This window comes from Taeniopygia guttata, chromosome 6, assembly GCF_048771995.1.
Source record: "Taeniopygia guttata chromosome 6, bTaeGut7.mat, whole genome shotgun sequence".
In the NCBI taxonomy this organism is placed as follows: domain Eukaryota; kingdom Metazoa; phylum Chordata; class Aves; order Passeriformes; family Estrildidae; genus Taeniopygia; species Taeniopygia guttata.
In genome coordinates this window covers 19,819,054-19,842,614 of record NC_133031.1, presented here as the reverse complement: position 1 = coordinate 19,842,614, position 23,561 = coordinate 19,819,054, and the positions used below count along the sequence as shown (strand labels likewise).

At 41.9% G+C, this 23,561-nt stretch overlaps 1 long non-coding RNA gene across 3 annotated transcripts in view; it reads right to left on the bottom strand.

Annotated features, from left to right (window-relative positions):
- Positions 1–23,115, bottom strand: part of LOC115495781 (uncharacterized) — a 130,178-nt gene extending 107,063 nt beyond the window's left edge. The window contains exon 1 of one of the 3 annotated variants that reach the window (XR_012056707.1): positions 22,606–23,115. This is a non-coding gene — a long non-coding RNA (uncharacterized lncRNA). The remainder of the gene's footprint in view (positions 1–22,605) is intronic. The other 2 variants (XR_012056708.1, XR_003961105.4) reach the window with 2 other exon arrangements.
- Between the last annotated feature and the right edge of the window lie 446 nt (positions 23,116–23,561).

The window sequence follows — 23,561 nt, the reverse complement described above, 5'->3', positions numbered from 1 at the left end:
ATATTCTAGCATGTGACTTATATATTCTTGTAATTGTCTTATTAGACCAGTCTGAGTTTCCAATAGCACCTATGTTGCAGTTTTTAAGATGTTTGCTTTGGAAGGAACTATGAGACACAAAAACATATGGATCACTTTATCATATGTAGAAAGCACACAGGAAAAATTTGGCTTTCGTTACTGCATTAGCATGGATCTAGATATGCACTCAGTGTTGAGACCTGCTCATTCACGTGTTTATGACACTGAGAGCTGCTTTGTGTTAGTGTGGATATACATTCACTCTCCTGGACGTACAACTCAAATCTCCACTGAATATTTTTTCAGGCAAATACTGTGAGACCCAGGGTAACTGAAACCAGGGCTTGTTACTGGTGAAATAAATCTGCTTCCAGCCAGCTAGTTCACCACCATCTCTCTACTTCTCATGCCTCCTCCATGCCGCAGTTCTGCACTGTGGTAGTGTTTCACTGCTTTGATCAGGTAGTCACCTGAGACATGCCTAACAGTGAGATAAATCCAGACAGGCAAGGATGGCAGGGACAGAAAACCTTCTTGGAAGACTCCTGTTTTTCACTAATGGAAATGCTCCAGCACTGTGGGTAGGATGTAGGTAGCACTAGCAAGTGTCTTCTCACATGAAAAGGACATGTGACACTGGGGGTGCACAGTAGGGGTAAATGGAAGGTCTGCATGGTTAATGCAGCTGGTATGGGTGAGGATTGCTTCTCTCATGGCCAGGGCACCTTGCTGCAATGGAGAGCTGTTGGAGTCATGCCTAGTGCACAAAACATCGTCTGACTGTAAGCAAAATGTATGAACTTTGTCATCATTCCCTCTAGTGGTTAAATCCACATAAGGCTGAAGAAGTTTAAGCATTAACCTTCATCTCTCCTCTCAACAAGGCAGACTCACAATTTCTGCACTGTATGTCATGGTCCCAGTCCCAGTCCCAATGATAGTTCAAGTAGTGTCATTTACAGGAATGACACTAAGGAATCTCTTCAGTACTTTTAGATTCCTGATAATATTCAGGAATGGAATGCCGTACATTGCATTACAACACCCAGCCTTTGTGATGGCCTAGAGAGAATCTTCCTGGGACACTTCCAGGGTGACACGGGATTTTGCAGAGAAGACAAAAAGCCCAGCAAGTGAGAGTGGTGCTGAGCACACCTCCATAGCCAGATGAGAGCAGCAGTATTGCTGGACACCAGCAGCTCAAGGAAAGGCTGCTGAGGCTGTGTGGCAAAGCACTGTGCTGGTCACCACCCTTTCTGCTGCAAATGCTTTCACCAGCCAAACCCACTGCACCAAAGACTCTGTAGAAGGGCTGCAGCTGCCTTGATTTCCCAGCACATTCACATGGTGGTGACAACAGCATATGCTCACCTCCACTGAGAGCACCTTGCACTGGTGACTGCTGGCAGGGAGGCACCACAGCTGGTGGCCTCCATGCAAGCAAAGCAGTCAGGATGGAGATGCTGAGCTCTGAATTTGTCCCTGACATCATAGTGACAAATTCCTCCCGAGCTGCTGACATTTCTCTTCCCATAGCTCTTTCACCCACAACAAAAAGAAACAGTTGCTGTTGAGTATTATTACATTTGGATGTTTCCAAACACAGCATGTTGACAAGTTCCCATAAATTTGATATTTTGAGAGTTGGGCTTCTTTACATTATCAGCAACATCTAGGAGAAACAAAATTTGTAGGTACTACACATTTAATGGAACCAAATTTTAATTATTTATATCTTATAAATTATTCAACAAATTTACTTGTAAATTCTTAGGAAGAACAGGCTTTTCCTGTAGGAATGATGCTGAATTTGCAGAGAATGTGCTATATTTCTCTAGAGGGCTCAGATCATAATTTTAGGCACAAAGTAAAGCTCTCCATGTGGAGCCCCAGCCAAGATCTCTGTGACACTTCTATTACCAATGGTGCATGATGATGGTTTCAGCCCTACCAACATCATGGGCCACCAGTAGTGTCTGTAAATCACAGGTATTTATCTTGTGCCCAACAGAACGTCTAATAAAACCCCACAGCTATATCTAGAAATCAAATTGACTCTGCACAGACTCCAGTCAAGGAGTGAGGACAATATCACGCTGACTGGGTACCCCATCAACACAAACCAGTGGTCCCTGACAGGATTTGTTCTGTTGGTAAAGTCAGGCTTCATTTTCACCCTGTCAGCTGCTGTTTGGTTGATCTGGGGAGAAAGTTTTTATTCCTGACAGAGCCTTTCTGGTGACAGTATATCTCCTCAGAGAGCTTCAGTGTGCAGCTCTGCTTCCTCCTTTAATCACAATGTAAATTTCTTTTTGGAGCACTTTAAAAGCAAGATAAAGTGAGCTTACTGTCAGACCCTTTGCAGCCCTGGGGAATTGCATGGGACCATTTCTCCTGTGCAATTTCTAGAAACACCAGAGGTTGTGACCTTAGAAGAATTGTCTTCTTTCCTTACATTGGTTGCCTTTATTGAAACAAAATTAAAAGCTTTAACCCCCTGAGAATTCAGTGATTTCACACGGTTTGGCCCATTCTGATTTATACCTTTGCTAATGCAATAAACATTTTTCCTGCTGTATGACTCTTTTGGCTTGATTTTCATCTCCCACTTAGCTGTCCCAGAGTAATCAGCAATGAAAAATGCTTTGAAAATTGGCCCCAAAGTCCCCTCTGCCTCTTGCCTCAAGGACAGATTTGTTCTATTTGGTAAAAGGGGAAAGACACGATGTACAATTGGACTTGTACCACTTTCTTGTGTCATTCGAACTAATTCTGAGAAGACTTCGCACAAAATCAGAAAATAACAGACTTCTTGCTCACTTGTTGTTCTAGTAGATAATTAACTACCTTTCTTGAACATGATGGGAATCCACCTGATAAAAAATATTTTCTTTTTTTTTTTATTAAATGAAGAAAATATGTTGAAATTGACCCCAAATCAATTTTGTTTAATTCTTCACAGGCTTTTTAAAAGCATTTATTTTAAAGCAAACTAAATAAAACATTTACATAGAATACTATGGAAAGAACTAAAATATTTTTCTCAGAGAATGCCAAAAGGAGATGTTTTCAATTTTTTATGAAGAAAGTGACATGGGCAAAGGAAGTTTGCAAATCTGATACCAATTTATATGTTTCAGTCACTCCAGGCCAGTGAAAAAAATGCAACTGTTTCAAAAGTTCACATGGGTCTATTTACACATCCATTCTGGTGACAATTTTACCCCCCATCTTGGGCTTCTGTTATTGAAAAGATCTTAGCCATGACAGAAGAAACAATGACCCTGAAGTTCACCACAAAGACCCACAGTCTTTACTAGTCTGAAATCTCCCCCCATTCATAATTTATCTTACCCTCAAGTCCACTAATTTGTAAACTGCAAAAACAAAGACGGTGCCCAAGAGCTGTGCAAGAGATTCCAGCTCTCAGGCATGCAGGAGTTCACAGAGTCCCCTGAGATAGCCTGTGAACTCAGCAGCACAAGTTTAATGTTGCCCAATAGCTTTTACAACTTACTTTCATGATCTTTTTTCAATGGCAATACAATAAATAATGTCAGTTTGGGATTTTTCCTTCCTTTTTTTTTTTTTTTTTTTTGTTGCAACAGACATAGAGAAAATCCCTGATAAGCATCTGTTGTGGAGAAAAAAAATAAGTACACTATGTATACACAGAACACATATTAGTTTCCCAAATCTTCTTAATGATGGGCTATAAATATGGTTTTGGCCTGCCTGCAGGCATATTACCTTTGGCCATGATCGTGTCAGCTTCCATTAGCAGAGCTGGATCCATGTTTTTAATGGACAAGTAACATAAAAGTAGCCACAAAACAAGAGCTCTTTTTCCTGTGCACTGATCATAAGCTCCACCATATTTCATAAGGGTGGTGTATTACTGAAGAGCCACCTGTCTGACAGGGGTATAAAGCAGATGTCTTAATTGCTCTGAGGATCTTGTGGCATTATCTTGTGAGTGCTGCAGGAACAGGACATTCTACCCTAAGTGTAACACAAGATGTTAAATGTCTGTACTCTGCCTCCTTAAAGTCTCTGTTATGGCTTGGTTAGATCCATATCCTGTATTTCCAAAGACTGACTGCCAAACACATTTATCCAGCTGCTATGCTCCTCAGCAGAAGTGAGGAGCACACATTGCTGCACCACAGTAAATAACCTCTAACGTCTAACCCATCACAAAGTGCAGCTATGAAGATTATGTAGGTAAAACTCTTTAGGGTAATCAGATGAAATGTACTGGGCAGGAATTATCTGCAATAGTCAGAGTTAATTTTATCATTAAATATTTGACCACAGCTGGATTAAGCAGTTGGACAGTTTCTAGAAAAAGGGGAACTCCAGAAAAGTATCATAAACATTTTGTTCCAACAGCAGCATTTCTTCAAATTCCCAGCTCCCAAGCAGCCAAAGCTAACTACACTTAATAGCCCAAAATGCAGATGCTGCTAATTCTTGAACCAAAGATGAACTACAGGGAGCAGCGCTGGAATTGCAGAGGGTTGAAGGTGGAAGAGGAATGAAATATGGAGGAGAAGAATAAAGTCCATGCAGCAAGGCAGCACTGGAAATGAATGCAATAAGAGCAATAAGAGCAAGAGCAAATAAAAAAATGAACTCTTCAAAGGAAACAGAGACAGAACCAAGAAACAAATTAAATATGTTAAATAAATTATTCACTTGACAAGATTGGGTTCGGATTTCAGTTTGGCAAAAAATATGCCTGAAGTACAGGACATACACCTTCAAGTCCTAATTTCAGCAGGACTATGCTTGCATTTCAATGTAGTAACTAATTATTCCTCTGCTGAGACAAAGACACAATGCACAGTCTTTATCAATGGCAATTTCTTGCTATCTGTCACAAATTTGGTATCAGGCAAACAAGCCCTGTTAAAGCAAAGACTGAACCTTGAACTTTACAGAAAGTTTGGATGATAAGAATCCAGGTTCATACTTTATTAATAAACTTTGTAACTTTCAAACTATCTTTACTGGTAAATTAAAAGTCCTATGATCACAGTGTAGGTAATTATGTGATGGTTTGGGGCAGGGGAAGAAGAAAGCAAGTTTGGGTTAGCCAATCCCACCTAGTGACCTCAGCTGGAGGCACCTTCCTTGCCTGCAGGGCCTGGATTAATCTCACTTGAGCAAGGGCCCAAGTTCCCTTTTCCCACACTGAAGGGGAATGTGAAATATGTCAACAATATCTGAGGAAAATAGGGGAAGAGTGTGAGAACCCCGGGCTTGGTTCAGGGGTCTCGTGTGGTGGTAAAGTCTCTCCTCCAACCTTTGCTTCCAAAGAAAAACTCCACAGCCTCTTGTTGTTCGGTCTCAAGGCAGTTCATTGCTGGTTATCTAAAAGATTGTCTTCGCCCGCCGCGGCTGCCTAGGTCAGCGGCCCAGGCAGAGACACACACACACTCCTGACACCCTCACTGTCCGGTGTCTTCTTCTCTCCCCCTGCCCAGGGCTGCTGCTATCTTTTATATTATATATTACGTATTATATGTTTACAGATTTTCCCCAATACCTACTATCTATGTTACAAGGTGCTTTTCTACTCTAAACCAATCCATAAGTGCCAGCATCACCAAGAACATGGAGGCAAGGAAGAAGAAGGAGGAAGAACAGGATCAGCCCACTTTCCTCCATCTTAGAACTTCTGATCCCCCTGTACAAAGTAAAACCCCCCCCGTACAATACTAAAAAATTTTCCCCTCTATTTTGTAACTACTTCTACTATACTATCTAACCCTTTGTGACCGCTTGTTCCACCTTCAAAGTTGGTAACTCAGTCCATGGCTCAAACTCAAAATCACAGCTGTTTCCAGCTGCTTGCCAGAGTCTAAAATGCTTCTGACCAAGGCCTGGAACCTCTGAAAATGTCTGAGGGACATTTTGAGTTCCAACAGAAGAGAAATGAGAACTGTCAGTCTGGAGGGGCTGCCTCCAGGGGTGGGGCAGAAAGGACCAGGGGGATGCTGATGTGACTGGCCCAGCACTGAGCCTGGGCTGCTCCATCCCTTCTCAGACAATTCTCTCTCCAAAGGACACCCCAGAATGATTTCCACAAAACCCATCCACCTCCAGCTCAGTGTCAGTGTGCTGGTATTCACAAGAAAGTACTTGTAAACAGAGCTAAGTTATGAAAAAGCATCACAGACAAATTCATCTTTGTTTGTTTTACTGGGAGAAAGTAGCAACTTTCACTAGGGCGGTTATAATTTCAAACAATTTTTTCCTCAGGTCATGGTAGTGACAGGCAAGGGCTGTTTCATATGGGCTCAGATGCCACATGCAGAGTTCCTTGAATAAGAAGTTCAAAATTGCTGTTGCTGCTGGCAGTGTGTGAAGCAGAAAAAGCCCAGCCCCGCTCTGAAATACCAGGCTGAGGTGCCAGGGCTGGGAAGAATTTTATCAAGCTCCAGAATCCCGTTTTCCTCTTTGGTGGCAGACTCAAATAACAGGCTGTGCCTGTCTTGACTGAGAGACAGAGGTAGAGGAATGCATTTTCCAGTGCATTGGAGAAAAATGGTTTTCATGCCAACATGCAGGTATAAGCCCTAGTAATGAGCTTTGAGAAGAATTAAACTGTAAGGAGGGAGAGAAAGACAGTGAACAAATTGTCTGTGGGTGTTTGAATATAAAGCAGTGCCTTGGGCAGGGGGAAATCACGTCCAAGGTAAGGAGTCACCCTGTTTTCCCACAAGTACAGCCCATGACTGCAGTGGCCGTGAGGGTGTGCAGACCCAGTGCAGAGGTGTGAATGCTGGAGGCAGCCAAGAGCCAGCCCTGTCCCCAGGGCTTTGACTGGCATGGGGACAAGCACTTAGAAGAAACTGACTCCCTCACACCCTCAAAGTTCTGAATGGGTTGAAAGGCAGCAGGAAATCCTGGCCAATTCCTATGCTGGAAGGCTCTCAGGAAGGGAGAGGTGATGGGGATGCCATGGCCACAACAAAAGCAGAGGAGCACCATGGGCAGATGCCAAGGACCACCCAGGAAAAAGCTGCCCACAACTGGAAACCACACAGATGCCAGAGTGATGGACACCCCAGAGGAGTGTGAGATGTACAGATGTGCTGTGGTTTTTGAAAGGTGCTAACCCATTTACATAGCAGGCAATGTTTTGGTGCATAGCATTTAGCTGGATGCTGTGTTAGCAGCATCCCTGTGCTTTGACAACTAGACATGCTGTTAAGGTGCTCTGAGAACTAATGTTGATAGCCAAGGGTATCAGAAACCCAGCAGGGACATCAGGGCCAATGTCTTGATCCTGGTGGAAAATGGTAAGTGCAGCAAAGATTTGGCCCTAGCTGGAATGACCCAAAGTAATTCTGGCTCCAAGTCAAACCTGATAAAGCTGACTATTGCTACAGACAGTGGATGTGAAGTGATTTCCCAGTGAATTCTTGCCTGCCCACCCATAAAAATGGGACAGTATCCAAACAAGGCTGAGGGGCAGGAGAGGACTGCCGGCCTCCTAGAAAGCCAGAGCTTGCCACATTAAGATGAACAAAGATAGTTTTTGTTCTCTTTTTACTTCAGGAGTTTTCCCAATCATAGCAGGTGTGTGCATCCATCTATGTCTGGACCCTGTAGTAGGAGTAGCCCAGAGGAGAAGCTCTGGAGGGGAGCCCAGAGAGGCCCTGGAATCACTATTCCTGGAGTTCTTCAAGACTCACCTGCTTTAGCAGGGGTTGGACTAGATGGTCTCCAGAGGTCCTTTATGACTCTAATAATCACTATTCTGACAAATATTAAATGAGTCTCCTCACTTAAGCCAAGCCCAAAGACAACACACAATCGGGAGCACCAAGGTTTCTTCTAAAACCTTGGACTCTTGAGTTTAAAAAAGCTGCTTGAACTCCTGGAGGGGTGGAGGAGCCCAGCTAGAAGCCATGGAAGGCTGCTGCTCAGCCTTTCCTCCCTTCCCAAGCAGCTGCTAATGACTCACTCACCTCAGAAACGCTGCCAAGAGCCGTAGGAGCCATAGGGACTGGGAGAGAATTCCATTTTTGTCTGCATCCAATAGTATTTGTTGAATAACAATGCTACCAGCTCTGAATTGTCATTCCTGTCAGCAGGCAGGGGGTGCACAGATGTGCTCCTCCACTGCTTCCAAACCCAACTTCTCAGCACAATGCTGGTACTAAAGGGCTTGAGGATTGAAGCACTTTAATCAAAAATCCATCCAGAGATTAAATCTAGAGATGAGTGATGGTCTTATTTCAGATACTGAGCACATGAGGAACTTGGCAAGGTCGAGGCTTGAACAGAAGCGAAGCTGTCGGAACTGTGAAAAGAGGCCCTTTGTCAGAAGGCATTTTGCTGGGGCTTTGAACAGCAAAATGTTGTACATGTGATGGCTTTTATGATAGACCCACACTAGCACAGGAAAACAATCATCTGTTTTTTTAAACCACTCCAAGATAAATCACAAGTAGTGTACTATTATTGATTTATTTTTATCTCAATGGAATATTTGAGCTGCAAATTACGGTTGGATAAACACAAACTGTGCAGAATTTTGCATTGTTTGAACTTATCAGTGGCAGGCCTTTCTCGTGTTTTCATTTTAATGTAAATCAAACTGTGAAATGTATGGATGCAATTTATTTCCAGTTATGTTTATTGGACTTGGGAAAGACTTATTAACCAGGGGCTTTACTCAAATTCTCATTTGATTTCCGTGGATTTGACTGCCCAGGCTCTGTGGAGCTTTCATGGCTTGAGCACTGCAGACTCTAAATCTGATGTAAGAGACAAGAGTGGTTTTCTCACAGTGCCCTTGTGGAGTCCTGGAGAGAGGCTGTAATGGAAAGAATACATCCTGCAGAGCAGAGCACTCAGAAGAAAGGGCTGGTGTCTGGGTGAAATCCCTGCTTGGCTGCCAAGTCTTCCCTTCATTGCAAGAGGACAGGAGTTCAGTTTCTGTGTGTAATTTAACTCTGTGGGGAGACTCACCCTCTGCAATATACCAGAGTAGATCCCTCTGGTGTCAAGGAAAAGACAGCAAGGATTCAAGAGAAGATGGTATTGATGCAATTTTGAAATAAGGGGGAAAACCCAAATAATGCTAACCAAATCCAGATCAGTGAGGACAAAAAAAGGTCAGTTCCTGGCCTGTAAATGCAGCAGAGGTGTTATCAGCCAAGGTAGCCCGTGCCTGACACAGACCTCCTCCTAAAGTGGAACAGACGGAACAGCAGAGGTGGAAAGGCAAAAATGACACAGTTTTTTCAGTCCTCCTTGGAATCCAAGCAAAAAATCCTAATCTGACATCTTGACAGTAGCTGCCCTGATGATTCCTCCCCAACTCAACACTTCCCTGAGACTTGATGGACCTTTGGAAAACCTTGGCCATGGTGAAGTCAATAAGAGTTTTACTTTCACCCTACAACAGGCTGCCCTTGGTGACTCTGAGGAGGTCTCTCATCACCATGTACCTCTGTTTCTGCAGAGAATATAAAGATTTCTTGTTTGACTGAGGTGTCATGAGGACAAACTCCTGCTGCCTGGGGACCACTGGCTGTGGTGCTGATAACAGGCACAGGAAAGTCTGCATGGGTCACTGGACACATTCCATTCTTATGACATGTGGATCCAAAAGAGCATTTAAATCAAAACATCACTGGTTAAACTCAATGCTTAGTGAATGTCAGCCTGTAAATTTCTTAGTCTAAATTATTATTAAGAGAACATTGCATACTTTATAACTGCATGTTTGAAAATACTCATGGGGTCAGGCTTTCCTTTTAGCCCCAGCAACATAAAGTTGGAGTCATTGCCTGACACCAAGGCAGTTACTCCAGATTTATTTCAGGGTACCTCTGAGCAAGATCCTGGGTTTTGTTTATGACTTTTCATTTGTATTTTGTGAAAACTTAATAAAAATCTTTTAAAACTGAAAAACATGGTGCCATAAACCCCACATATGGGATCTTTAAACTCAACCAACTTATGAACTTAACCCTGACTTGTCTTCGTCCTCTTGGCCTTTTCAGCAACTAGCACTCTTTAGCCATGTCTGTATTTACAGAGTTCAGAAACCCTTATACAGCCAACTCTTCCATTTGCCTAAAACAATAACAGGAACACATGACAAAACTGAACCACAATGTCCTGAAATGCAATAAAAAACTAGCTGAAAATGAGGATAGACAGCTGAGAGAAGCCAATTTAATGCCTGCAAAGCAGAGCCTTCCCAGGCTTGGTAAGACATGACTTTAGGTAACACTGGAAATTATTGAGATGTGCTGGTACAACTAGCACCGTTTTTTTAAGAGATTCTATGAGCACAGTGGAAAAATTACACATCCTCTCCTAGAGGTCTTTAATTCAAAATTCTGCTTGTGACTAGCTCTATCCATGCTGCTGACTGTTTTCAAGAGATTTTAAGGCATAGGATTTTATAACAGTCTGTTCTCAACTGCTTGAAACTGGCCATGGGTTTTTCCGTGGAGATTTCCACATTCAACTTACCTACATGTGGCTGATGCAGGGCACATGTAATGCAGGGTACCTGCTTTCAATTCAAACACTTGGAGGGACTGAAAGTTCACAAGTTCCTACATCAACTAGCAAATTTTTCCTATATTTGATAGTCCTCCCAGCTAGAAATCATTGTGTTTCTGAATATCCCAGTGAAATTCCATTGATTTCTGTGAAGTCCCTCCCAGGCAAAAGAATCTTTGAAGAATGGGAGAGGGAAAAGATTGGTTTAGATTCAGCCCTGGGATAAGACCTTCTGGTTTAGACTCAATATATGTGTGGCACTTCTTATCTCCTGAGAATCTGCCTCATAGCTTTGCTTCCGAGGAAAAAAAAAAGTGCTTCAGACTGAAATGTCAAAAGTGCCTAGGAAAAATTTAATTAGTTGAGAAACGAGCAAATAGATCTCTCCAAGGGCTTTGAAAATCTTCAGTCGTAGAAGAGTTAAGAATGAAAGGAGTAATTAAGGACCTGATCTACATCCCTGGAAGCCCAGTGGAAACACATCCCAAGGAAATCAAGATCAGATTTGAAAATGAAGGAGAAAAATTTCTACAAAAAAGAGTAGCTAGAGATACTAGTTAAATGCAGAGATGGTGTGCACTGAGTTGCTCCTCAGTCAGCATCAATGGAAAAGCACTGCTCTGACCCACAGGGAAAGCACCCCAGCAGCTCTGAGCCATGGAGAGCACCACCCTGCTTACCTTCTGCAGGCTCACCTCAGTGCTCCTGGGCAGGCTCCCACAGCACCACAATCCCCACCAGGGCTGGCAGCATTTCTGGTGCTGCCTGGGGATGCTCTGAGCTGTGCAGGCTGCCCAGTGTAGCTCTTGGACAGCTGCAGCCAAAGGTCAGACAAACAGGAGTCATCTCCTCAATGCTGCAGATGGTGGTGTCTGCCTGGGGAAACCTCTGAACTCTCTGGGTAATGTTGGCAAGAGCTTTCCAAACTCCTGTACACCTCATTGCAAGCTCCTTGGGGACCAGCCTTCTTCTTAAAGGAAGGTCTGGCACACTAGGACCCTTCATGTACTTTAGCACCATAAAACCATGTTTTAAATGGTTGGAGAAATGGAGAATTGCCTCTTTCAGAACGTTGTTAATGTCAGAGAAACACCAGCTGAGGTATGACAGGGGGCAGGGGGTAGCTTCCCCGTTGATATTGGCCTGGACATTACTAAGCACTTTCCTTAATATATCACTTTCCTGAAAATAAAGACATGAAAAACTGGATCAATGGTTAAGATGGGATCATTTAAACAAAACAGACATTAATAGAAATAACAAAGACACCTAGGAAAAATGTAATTATTTGAGCACCGAGTGACAGAGCCTAAGTTCCAAGTGTACTCCTCTGGCAAAATAGAGCAAATGTCGTGGCTCAAAGTGCAAGTGGAGGAGATGTGAGAGAGAAATTATTTTCCCCATATCCGCAATAGTTGCGTGCTACAAATCTGCGTGCCTTTCAGAAAATATTGATAAATTTAGGAAGGAAACAGAAAGGAACCACAGAAATTGCTTAGGGGCTGGAGAAAACAGGTCTTGAGAAACATCAAGAGAAGGAGAAGTCCACAGGCTGCAGCCATCAATATGTCATCAGCAAATACTCTCCTGTAGCAGGGCATGTGAAGAAGTGAACACACTCAGCTTCTTAAAAAGAACATTTAGTGGTGATTTTGTTTTGATGCCAGAATATCCTCAAATAGAGGATATATTAGGATATATTAGTCACTGACAGGCTCTTTTAATCTAGAAAAGATAAGTGTAACACAGAATAATAGCTGACAAATCAAAGACATAAAAAATGAAGGCCTTTTTTTTTTTTTTTTTTTTTTTTTTAAATATAATCCATGTCTGCCCTTAGATGTTGGAGAAAATTACCTACAAAAATGGAGGATATCTCCATGTCTTGGACTACTCAGATCATTGCTGAAGCCCAGCCTGAAGAAGACACTTTTTGCCACCTTAACTTATTGAACTCTGTTCAGAAGTAGCTTTGCAAAACAGAGTGGCTTTGATATAAGAGTCAAACTCAATGGCTCCCTTGCAAGTTCAGCGGTGTTGCAGTAATACCAGTGAGCTGAAGACAACTGGTTTAGTCTTTGGCATGCAACAGCTGGCAGTCAGGCACTCCCCTGCTGCTTGGCTGGTGGGGTCAAGATTTCCCCAGAGGATAACCTTCCCAATAACTACCCCAATGCTACCATAGTGCTCCTCCTGGGACTTTTGGAAAGTGTTTCAAGCTACAGTAGACTGATTTTGAGACACAAGTAATTGCTTCTCCAGGCTGTGGTCGCAGTCTGGTTTTCAGTCAATCAGTGCAGCACACAGGTGGGGCAGGGACACGTTCTAGCCCACAGCAGGAGGATTTGGTGAGTGCAGCCAAAACAAGCTTGTATGTCCCATCTGACATCTGTGGGAATGGGCCGGTCTTTCACTGTGCGGAACATGCATGATTTATACAAAGGGATCCCTAAACACTTTAGTATTCATTGTTTTTAAAAGACGTTGGATTCTGCAAAGGGGAGGGGATGGATGTGTTTTCATACCTTGAGAACATTACTCCCTTGCATGACACCAATGTTTTAATGACTCATTTATTTTCTCCCATCTAGTGGAACAGAAAAAAGGAAAGTGAAACATTTATTTGCAAGAAAATTCTTACTACTTTTCTAGGGAATCAGAGAAGACTAACATTTCTTACCCTTGTTGATTTTGTGAGATGCTCTGTGCATGCTCTCTTTTGAGGAAATACATATAATTCTTTTACAAACACTGGTTCATGGACACCAGATCCTCAGCAGAATCTGTAATGGTCTCATAGAAATGCTGGGTGACATGGTCCAGACCTTAAGCACTCAGACCCATTGCTGATTGAATATCTCTAGCTGCAATTCATTTTGTACATGCAAATTTAGAATACAGGAAGAACATATAAAATTATGAGGTTGGAACACCATTTCTACAGATGGCTATTTCTGCCAGCAGGCAATTTGTTCTCCTCATATAAACATTAAGAAAACTTAAGCATCTGCTCCTAATTAGTTGCCTTGCACAAGGTACTGATGTGCATAACTCACACTTCGCCATGATCATTGCTAAGATCTCAGATGATTAGTTTGTTTGCACACTGCTCCTTGGAATTAGACAAAGATGAAGACCTGGAACCACAGCTGTTCTCTCTGCACCAGAAATCAAACCCAATTTTATTGGAATGATGAAAATTGCCAAGATCAGATGACCCTGGGAAGCATACACAAGTTAATTGGGCCCCAGTTGACCTTAATGCAACCATGTGTATTTGTGGGGAATCTGGCCAGTATTTGATTAATTTGTTTAAAGAACATGCTAGAATGATTTTCCTATACTAAAAAAAGAGTCAGTTTTCTTACCCAGAATTCAAGGCACTGTGGCCTCCTCACCAGAGCTGAGACAAAGCCCTGGTACATCTTTCAGAGTATATTCAGCCCTAACTCTTCTATGCCATATAACATCTGAGCTTTAGGTCCAGAGAAAATTAGGTTTGGATTCTGGCTACGGTATAAAACTCTTCATATTTAAGTGACATGGAGAATCAACAGAGCCATGCAGCAGCTCTTGCTCTACAGCTGAACAGAGTGTTGCATGGTTTAAACCTTTCCAGAAACCCTTACTCAAACACAACTTCAATGTTTTTAATGACGTCATCAAAGCTTTATGTGTTCCTTAAAAGCTTCCAGAAATATTAGCTCTGGAAAAAGTTTTCCTTAAACTTTTTATTCAAACAAAAGAAATTATTAGACTGATTTGGAGAGACATAAAACATAGAGCCTCAAACCTCCCTATGTTTTAATATCTGACAGAAATATCTCATATGACTTTTACCAATATGTATCCAGTTAGCAAAGCTCAAAAACTCTCCTGTATGTAAGACCATACAGCCACATTCATCCACTGTACAGGATCATATAGTCACATCCAAACTTTACTTGTTTAACAGCTAGACCAAAATGTTTCCTATGCTGTATGTGGTATGTATGGTATCTTTGAGATTATAGTTCATAAATTCGTACAAAGGGGACCATTATAAGATACTCACTCTTTTGTGACTACTCAGGTTTTAACATTAATTAAAGTGACCATTCTTCCATATACTAAGAAAATGTGTAACTCAAAGATCTTACAGTCTAATGCCACAGTAGTAAGAAACAAGAGTTTAAACTACATTTGATTATACTTACACTTCTCTCAAGAATAGTTTCTTTGCAGTCATCAAAACACATTCCAAGCCACTTAAGTATCATTAACCCCATTTTTGAAATAGGTAATGGCCCAAAGAACGGAAGAACAGAAGATACCAATTACCCAGTATCCTCCAACACACCATTATTAGATACCAATTATTCAGAACCTCTTTCAGTTCTCTGTTAATAGAGAACACTGCTCATTTTAAAAAGATCCATACTCACTAATACATTTAAGTTCTTTAGTTTTATTCCAGAGAAGGGGGTTTTCTTATTCTTATCCCAATTTTTAAATGCAAAACTAGGTGTGCTGCAGAAACAAAAGCACAAGGATAAATGAAATCAGTTTACTTTAGATTTGTGTCTCATGGATAAATGACTTTGTTATCTAAAATTTTTTTTTGCAATGGAGACATCTGTAAGGGCTTTGCCCCATATGGACTCTCTCATTTCTAATAAAGTGTACTCTGGTTCTGCTCTTTTCCTTACTGCCAGGTCCTCCCAACAAAATTTGCTTTCACCTAACCATCTGCTTTCAGAGGCTTGCTTATCTTAGACATCTATACTCCTCTGACAAATCTGGTGAAGTCAGCCAATGAATTCAAAATGTGTCAGGAACACATGCAGACATACACACAAAATCCTCTTATCTGCAAGAAATCAGGGTTCATTTCCCTAGAGTCAACTGAAAAATCTAAAAAATTATCCACAAATAAACTTGCCTTCTACAATTATTAAATCACTATAATAATAAGGTATTTCGATTTTAAAGAGTCCAACATCTTCTAAGTGTTTATAGCATCCAGACGTAAGTCCATTAACACACCAGTTTAATACTGATGTGAATTTCACTGACATTACAGCAGACACATATGCTACATGAACACAAAATCAGCCCTGTTTGCTTCAATTAATATAGACAGTAAGACAGTGACTGCAGTGTGTAGAGATTGCTAAATATTTGGAATAGGAAAGAAAATTCTTCCTCTTCAGCAGACCAGGGCAAAGACCACAGAGTTTGTTTTTCAAGGATCTAAATAGTCATGTGTGCTATTTATTTTCTCAGCAATGAGTTTCATCCTTACTGTGTGGTCAAGTCTGCTTGGTTATGAAAAAGAGAGCTGTCTCTGATAGTAACCTGGTTCTATGGCAGCTCCTAAAGTATTCTTTGATTGTGAAATCCAAGGGACACCCCTGCAAACACCTTCACAAAGGGTCAGAATTTCAAAGTTTATATTCAGCTTTGTATAATATAGCAAGTGAAAATGTTGGGATATGATCTGGACTGTGTCTATTAGAGACTAGTGGATGTTTCTCTTACAAGAGCTTAATTTTAAGACACCCAGCTTAAAGACTGTTGCCCAAACATGTATTCTTGATCCATCTGAAGTCAGTTTTCCACAACTGCCCAGTGAATTGGATTCTCTTACCAATTTCACAGCTAGATTGTCAGCGAAAAATAACAGAAGTTGTCCTTTTTGGTGAGCAGATTCTACAAATCACTGGAAATATCACTGAATTTAGGGTTTAGTTTGGTTCAAACTGAATCAACTTTAAAAAAGTAAACATGTTGCCAAGCTGGAGAGCAGTGTTCAGCTCCAGTGCCCACTTTTACCATGGTCTGGGCAAGCCTTGTCTTAAAAATATCTCATCAAAGGCAACATCAGTGTACCCATTTACCTCTTTCAGAGAAAATAAAATATTTGCTGCTGCAAGCTATTATTCTGCAGCCAAGAAATGCCCCCCACCTTCACACTTGGTTTTCACACAGTGCTTACTCAGTCAAAGGTCCCACTGACTTTCGGTGGGTGACCAGTACACAAGTAGGAACTTCAAGATTTGGCCGACATATGTTTTGCAAGTGAATGTTGAGGGAAAAGCAATTTGATCCCATTTCAAAGCCTGGCAGAACACAATATAGCATAATCACTAAAAAATCTAAGACAGAATTTCATCAAGCAAAAACAAACACTGTTCAGAAACTCCGCAGGAGGCAGCCAGCCCTGAGCCTACAGTAATTGCAACATTGAGAATAGGAGTGAATTCCCTGAAGATGCTCCATACAGTAGCAAACCATCTGTCTAAACACTTGCAGAAAAGGCTCATGTTTGAAAACCCTGGATCTTGCCAAGGTCTTTGCCATTGCCTTGGGAAGTGGAATGACATGGGATACACACAGATGTTCTTTCTGAATGTCCCCCACTCCCTGTAAGCAGATGGATCTTGGAGACTGCAAAATTAACTACCAGGAAAGACAACAAAACCTTTTTCCACCTCCTGTTGCCTTTCTCTACGGCTGGGACTGAGGCTTCAGAAAATCAATTAGCATTTTTCTGCTGATGGGCAACTGTAAGGAAAATGCTTCCTTCTAACACTGAGCATCACTGGAGCTGACCTCTGTGTAGAATTTCATCAAGGTGCCCTTACACATGGCCCTGGACCACCAACCCTATCCTTCAGAACAAACATCTGTGATTCACAGCAACTCCACAGAACATTTCTCAAGTACCTTGGGAAAAAGATGACAGCTGTTGAGACCTAGAAAACACTTGAGTCCTGGGATTTTCCAGAACAAGTACAATTTGTCACAAATATATATGAAAATCCAGTCCATGGCAGGGTGAATGACATAAGCTTGTAAAGCAGAAAATAACTCATATTGCAGCATAAAAAAGCAATGACATTTGAAGTTAAGGGTCAGCTGCCAATTCTCTTGTGAGGTCTATTTTTCAGGGCTTCAGAACTTGAATAACTACACACAACATGAAATTGACAGTCTCAATGATTTTTCAAACAATGGATTAACTTTCTTAAACTGATCTCAATTCTTACAGTAATGTTTAAATTGGAATTTTAAGAGTTGTGAAAGGAAAGCCCACTGAGAGGCATATAAATTGGAATCTGCTTACCCCTACACTCAGGGCAGCATTCAGCACAAGATGAGGCTTCTTCTGCTGCTGCACCACTGGGCTTCACCCCACCAAAGAAAAAGCTAAGAGCTGTTTATTCCCTATGGCATTCTGCAAGTGGCTCTAACAAACAGATAGATGAAGATTGACACTACAGGAACTTCATGCTGTGGAAAATCTAAACAGAATAATTCACTTGAATACAGCTTCTGGCAGAACTCCTTGTGTTGGAATTTTAAGCCCCACCTGCACTGGCCTTCCTAAGACACTGCATCGTGCTCCATCCCTCTAGTTGCTAATTTTCAAGATATTCCATTCCATATTTTGCCCCATCAACAAAACAAAGCTGTTGACAAACAGAGGCTTGGCTCAGGAAGAAATTCCAAACATACTTTTGCATTTCATCCCAGGAATGGGAGGAAAGGAAGTAGGGGCTACCTCCTATTGTCTTCTGGCTCCTGTCAGGCAAAACGTGCCCTGCAAGACCCACCTCCACCTCTGCTAGCTGCAGTGCAGTTGTTTGGTTCAGGATATATGGCACCTGTGTGTCAGTGACTGGTGGAGGCAAATGTTCCAAGCACCAGCATCTGTATTTCATAAAGGAACATGAGGATTTGATGAAGCCAGCCTGCAGGACCTCCCAGAAACCTTTCAAGAAACATCTCAGCTCCCATGGGCCTCTAGGTAATGGCAGCAGAGCATTTCCCCCACCTTGACAACAGCGAGCTGTCACAGTTGCTTTGTGGCCCTTCCTAACACAGTACCTCCCTGCATCCCAGGTTTTACTTACTCTTTCTTCAAAATAGGGCTTTGAGGCAAGGAAATCTTATGTCCCTATTCACTCACGAGGACAGAGAGCCCAAGTCTGATGGAGAGAAAACATCAGGACCCCAAGGGGGTCCACACATCTGTCACTCAGCTGCCTGGGCCAGCACCAGCCGTGACCTGGGGGGAGCATCTGTCCCAGCAGTGCCGTGTGGTGGCCACAGGAAGGCTGAAAGGTATCTGACAAATGGTGGGAACCTTGGCCGAGACATGTGTCTCCTCTAAAGGCTGGCCTGAGCTTCTTCCCAGCTTTACTCAGGAGCTCTCTTAAACCTATTCCCAGACAATTTGGACACTGGATAAGTCTGGGTTTAAATACCTGCTCAAATTTGTGCTTACAATCTAGGCCAGAGAATCATTTAATAATGTTGTCTTGAAAGATGTGTAGCAGAGCAGGGATCTGGACCCAGGCTTCTTTCCTGTAACTGGTCTTTCTCCCTTTTTATTTCTTTATTCTTAGAGGTATTTTCCACCATTACATGAGGTTTTACAGACATGAGAAAAAAACGTGCAGAGGAGGATGGAGGAAGAAAACCGGGATAGAAAACAGGAGAAGAAAGGAAAAGAATATTTCAAACTATATTGTTTCTAGATAATGTTAACTGAAGAATTACAAAAAATAGAAGACCATAAAAATCTTGAAAAAAATAACAGTGGTACCCTAATATTTTCATTATAAATAAATTTAAAAAACAAAAGTGGAAAAGAAAACTGCAAACAGTTCCCACAAGAACCTTTAAAAACACCTCATGACAAGGATTACACCACATTTATGAGGTGGCCTTTCCATGTGCAATAAAGCCAACTGGCTTTTCATGCTCCCCAATATGAAAAAGAGGTGCTGTAACACTAGTGCATTATTACTGATGAGAGTGTTGAGATAAGTTTTCTTGCAGTCAGGTCCTTCTCAAATAAATTTTATAAGCTACGCTTGCCCCATTTATACCAAACGGCATGATCTGCTTTATGTCTACAATGAAAAATGTGGTTATAAAACCTCTTCTTTACTCTTGTTTTTATGTAACATATTGTCAGAATCAGTAGCATGGAAATGAAGGACCCAGGTTACATGCCAGGAGCCTTGGAACATAAAACCTTGCTGTGGGCTGATAATATCTCACTGATTCTTACCAGTCTCCAAGACTCTGTCCACAACCCTTCTGCAAAATAAACTTTATGAAATCAAAACTTGCACCCTTCTCAGAAGTCCAGTCCCTTCCTGTGGTGAACACTGCTTTTGTGATAACCAAAGGAATTTTATATTTAGGGACAGCACTTGTTCTTGACCTTCTGAGAACTGTTCCCATTGACACATGCTGAAAAGAAAAGGGATAAAAATTCCCTTTGGGATTTCAGTTCAGATCCTACAGTTCTAATATGAAATTTAAACTGCCCCAAGCTGCTAGTGTTAGAATACCGCCTGCTAAGTATAAAGCAGAAAAGGAAAAGTCCAGAAGACAATACTTCATTACATGGAAATTCTTTGAATCCTAAAGCCATATGGAATATTAAAAGCTTTCCCCAAATCCCTCTCAGACTAGTGGAATTCAATTGTTGTAAAAAAGTGATATTTAGAAGGAGAAGAAGAAAAGTCTGATATTATGCATCTCTGGGAGCTGGCTGAAACTCAGCTATGACTAGAAGAATAGCTTCAGCACAATATAAGAGCCAGGAAACAAAATCTTTTTTAATCATTCCATCAGCAGCTTTCTCAGTGAATTAGGGTGTGTGCCTCCCCCAGTTCAGAGATCACTGCTTCCCAGTCAGGTCTGTTTTGTGAGCATGGTAGGGATCTAAAATAGCACATTATGGGCAGCCATGTCCACAGTGTCTTGTAGTTTTTGCCTTCTGAAGAGTAGCTCTAACAACCCTATCAAAAAAGTCACACAACTCACCACATATAAGGTGCAAATTCCTTCATGAACATACACAGGAGGTAGTTCATACACAAATGAATTTGCATAAGTTCTTAGTCAACCCCTTATGAGAAATTACCAAATCTACAAAGATAATGGTCCTGGTCTTGGAAAAGTCATGGTCAGAAAAAGTGACTGCCTTTGAGAAATACATTGCTGTTTTCCTACCACCACCCTGAGTTCAAAAGCCTGTTCTGCTGGGCTGGGAAAAGGATCTGATCCCAAGTTATTAGATCAGCACCTGATCCACAGGACACAACTCATCTCTGAGGATCTTTGAAGAAAAAGTTTGAAAAAAAGTGTTGTCCCATGCCATCCTCAATAGCTGGAGGACTTTTAACATTAGTTTTTCACAGAATACACAGCCTGTTTTCCACCAAGGCAACAGAAACCAGGATTTGGTAAAATACTATAGCAACATACTAACTTCCCTGGCAATGTGAATGACCCACTCTTCTCTATAAAAGATATTACAATGGCATGACATTTTAATGAAACTCTTAGATCATCTCTCAAGCAGCTCAGGGGAGAGCATGCTACAGTTTTTTCTTCCCCTTCACTGGAAGAGCCCACTCAGAGGAATTGCACGCTGTGCTTGTTGGCCTCCTTCCACTCAAGGTTATGAATCAGAGCTGTGTTAACGAACACAGAGAAACCTCCTCCATGCTGAGTGCAGCAGAAGGCCAACCAAGATTTAATTGTCCTTGCTACAGCTCTCCTTTGCTAGGCTCCAGGCTGAGCCTTCAAGCCCCTGGGGGCATGGCCATTCCCATGGCACGTTCCCAGCACAAAGGCAGAATGGTGCATGACCAACAAGTGTGAAGCAAGGTCTTTGCTTGCCATCATCTTGACTTTGCAATGTACCACAGAGAGATGTTATTCACCCATCCTATTGCACCCGCGGGGATTGCACACACCTACTGTCAATGTGCAATCTGGTAATGATTTTCTGCAAACAGCAACATCATATATTCTTGCTGGGAGTTTGTATGAACTGCATGGCTCTTGCTGTCTCCCATTCAGGAAATACCTTCTCTTTGGTAAGATCAGTGGGCCAAACGTTGATGTCAACATTCAGCTCTTTATTGTTGTCCAGATCTCTGGCTAGCCATGTAAGCATCTGCCTCAGCCAAGATGAAATTTCAATCACAAAACCCTCTCAAGCTGAACAATAAAGGGCTCTTATATCAAAATCTTGTCTAGAAGTTTTTTTCCTTAAAAATCAAAGGATGAAATGCAAATAGCTGTATGTGTGAAATGTTCCCTGTGCAAACCTGCAAATTTTAGGAGAGGAGGCTGTGTAGGTATGCTCCTGTTTGTGGTCCTTTCCCAGTGGGGGGTATCAGGCTTGGTTTCCCATCATCTCTGGCTGGACACTGAGCGAGCAGGAAGCACTGTGGCTGTCCAAAGCTTTTACTCTGTTTTGATCACCTCAGATACAAAAGCAGCATTCACCTTGCAGCAGCACAGCTGGCAGTAGAGCAAGTGAGGCTGAGGAGAGACAGGCACACCAAACCCACTTCATGCCAGGGGGGCAGAGGCCAAGCATGAGGAGCAGTGAGCAGAATGATGTATGTTCAGGCAGATAAAGGTAATTAACCCTTGGCTAGTCTAACCCAAGGACTTGTGTGTCCTCTGTATCTTGAAAACTTTGAATCAATGTATGATATCTTTCTTGTAAAGAAAATGAACTTTGACTCTGCCACAGCTCAGACCTCATAGATAAATCACAGGTTATGCAAGATGTATGCTAAACAAAGAGTCCATGCAGACAACCATACAAATCCCTGTGGACTTAAATGCAATGAATCAGACCTTTTTTAACCTGTACCTGTGTTATTTCTATGGCCAAAGCCAAAACTCTTACACAGCTCCAATGCATTTGAGCAGAGCTGTGCCTGCTTTCATCCCAGGCTGGACCCCATACCCACACAAATATCTGCTATCTTTCTAACTTCCTCCAAGCTTCTTAAAAACTTACAGGCACCACAAAACTCACTTCTTCAAACTGCATCAGTCGCTAATGAATCCTGGCCAGAATCTCTCCATTAAACACCCAGATTTTTTGATTGTGCTGACCTATTTACACCCAGGAGTTTATTTTAACACAGGATTTCCCCCTCCTTCTCAATTTTCTTTTTTTTAACAGAATTGAAGAAAATACAAGAAAGGTTTTGCTGATATTTGGTTACTCACCACATGCTGAGTTGAGTTTCCTGTTTGAAGGAGAGAGAGGCACAGTGTGTGTGTGTGTGTAAGCCAACAGGCTTAGAAGCACCGATACCCAGCCATGAGATTTTTCTGAGCTGTCTTGACCCAAGTAGCACCAAGCACAGCCTGTACACTGCAAGCAGCACTGGGCAGAGGTCCCAGCAAATGCAGAACAATATTTTTAATTCATCTGGGGGATTTCCTAAAGAAAACCTTGGCATGGAAAGAACAAATTGCATTCAGCAAGAGTGGCAATGTTCTAGAAGGATTTAACTGGTGATAGATGCCTTTGGTGGAGTGCAAGTTCCTCTCAAAGTTTGTCCCAGAAGCAGGGGTGTGTGAGGGGCAGTGAGGGAGTTAGAGAGCATGAGAGAGAGGCAATTAATAGCAGATGGGGGAATAAAGAACTGCTTTCAACAGGCCTCCAAAACTGTATGGAAAGAGGTGCTAAAGAAGGGCTACAGAGAAAGCTGTCCTGCTCCTTGTAAGAGCTGCAGCAAAAGCAGCAGGGGAGAGTGGTGTGCCCTGAAAAAAGCAGATTTCCCAATATTTAATACATACAATACATACATGACCCTGAAAACGAGGGTCACGTGTGGAAGGGAAGGAAAATACCCAAACTAAGAGTCAACAGAGACGATCCTGAAAAAAAATCCTTTCTGATCCAAGGGGTCACCATCCCTCGCATTCTGACTGTGGGTATTGTGAAATCTGGTAAATTTTTTTTAAGTCCAGCTTTTCTCAATATTTATGTGTGAACCTCATCCACCATTCTCTCTCCCTTTCACAGAGACTTCTTACCCCTGTGCATAGAAACATAACTTGTAGTTTTGCCGAAAGGGTCAGAAATTAGCTGCAAGAAACAGAAATGTCTCCACTAGTAAAATCTGTTTCAAGCCAAGCTCAATACTTTGCAAGGATCATTTTTTTTGGTTTATAGA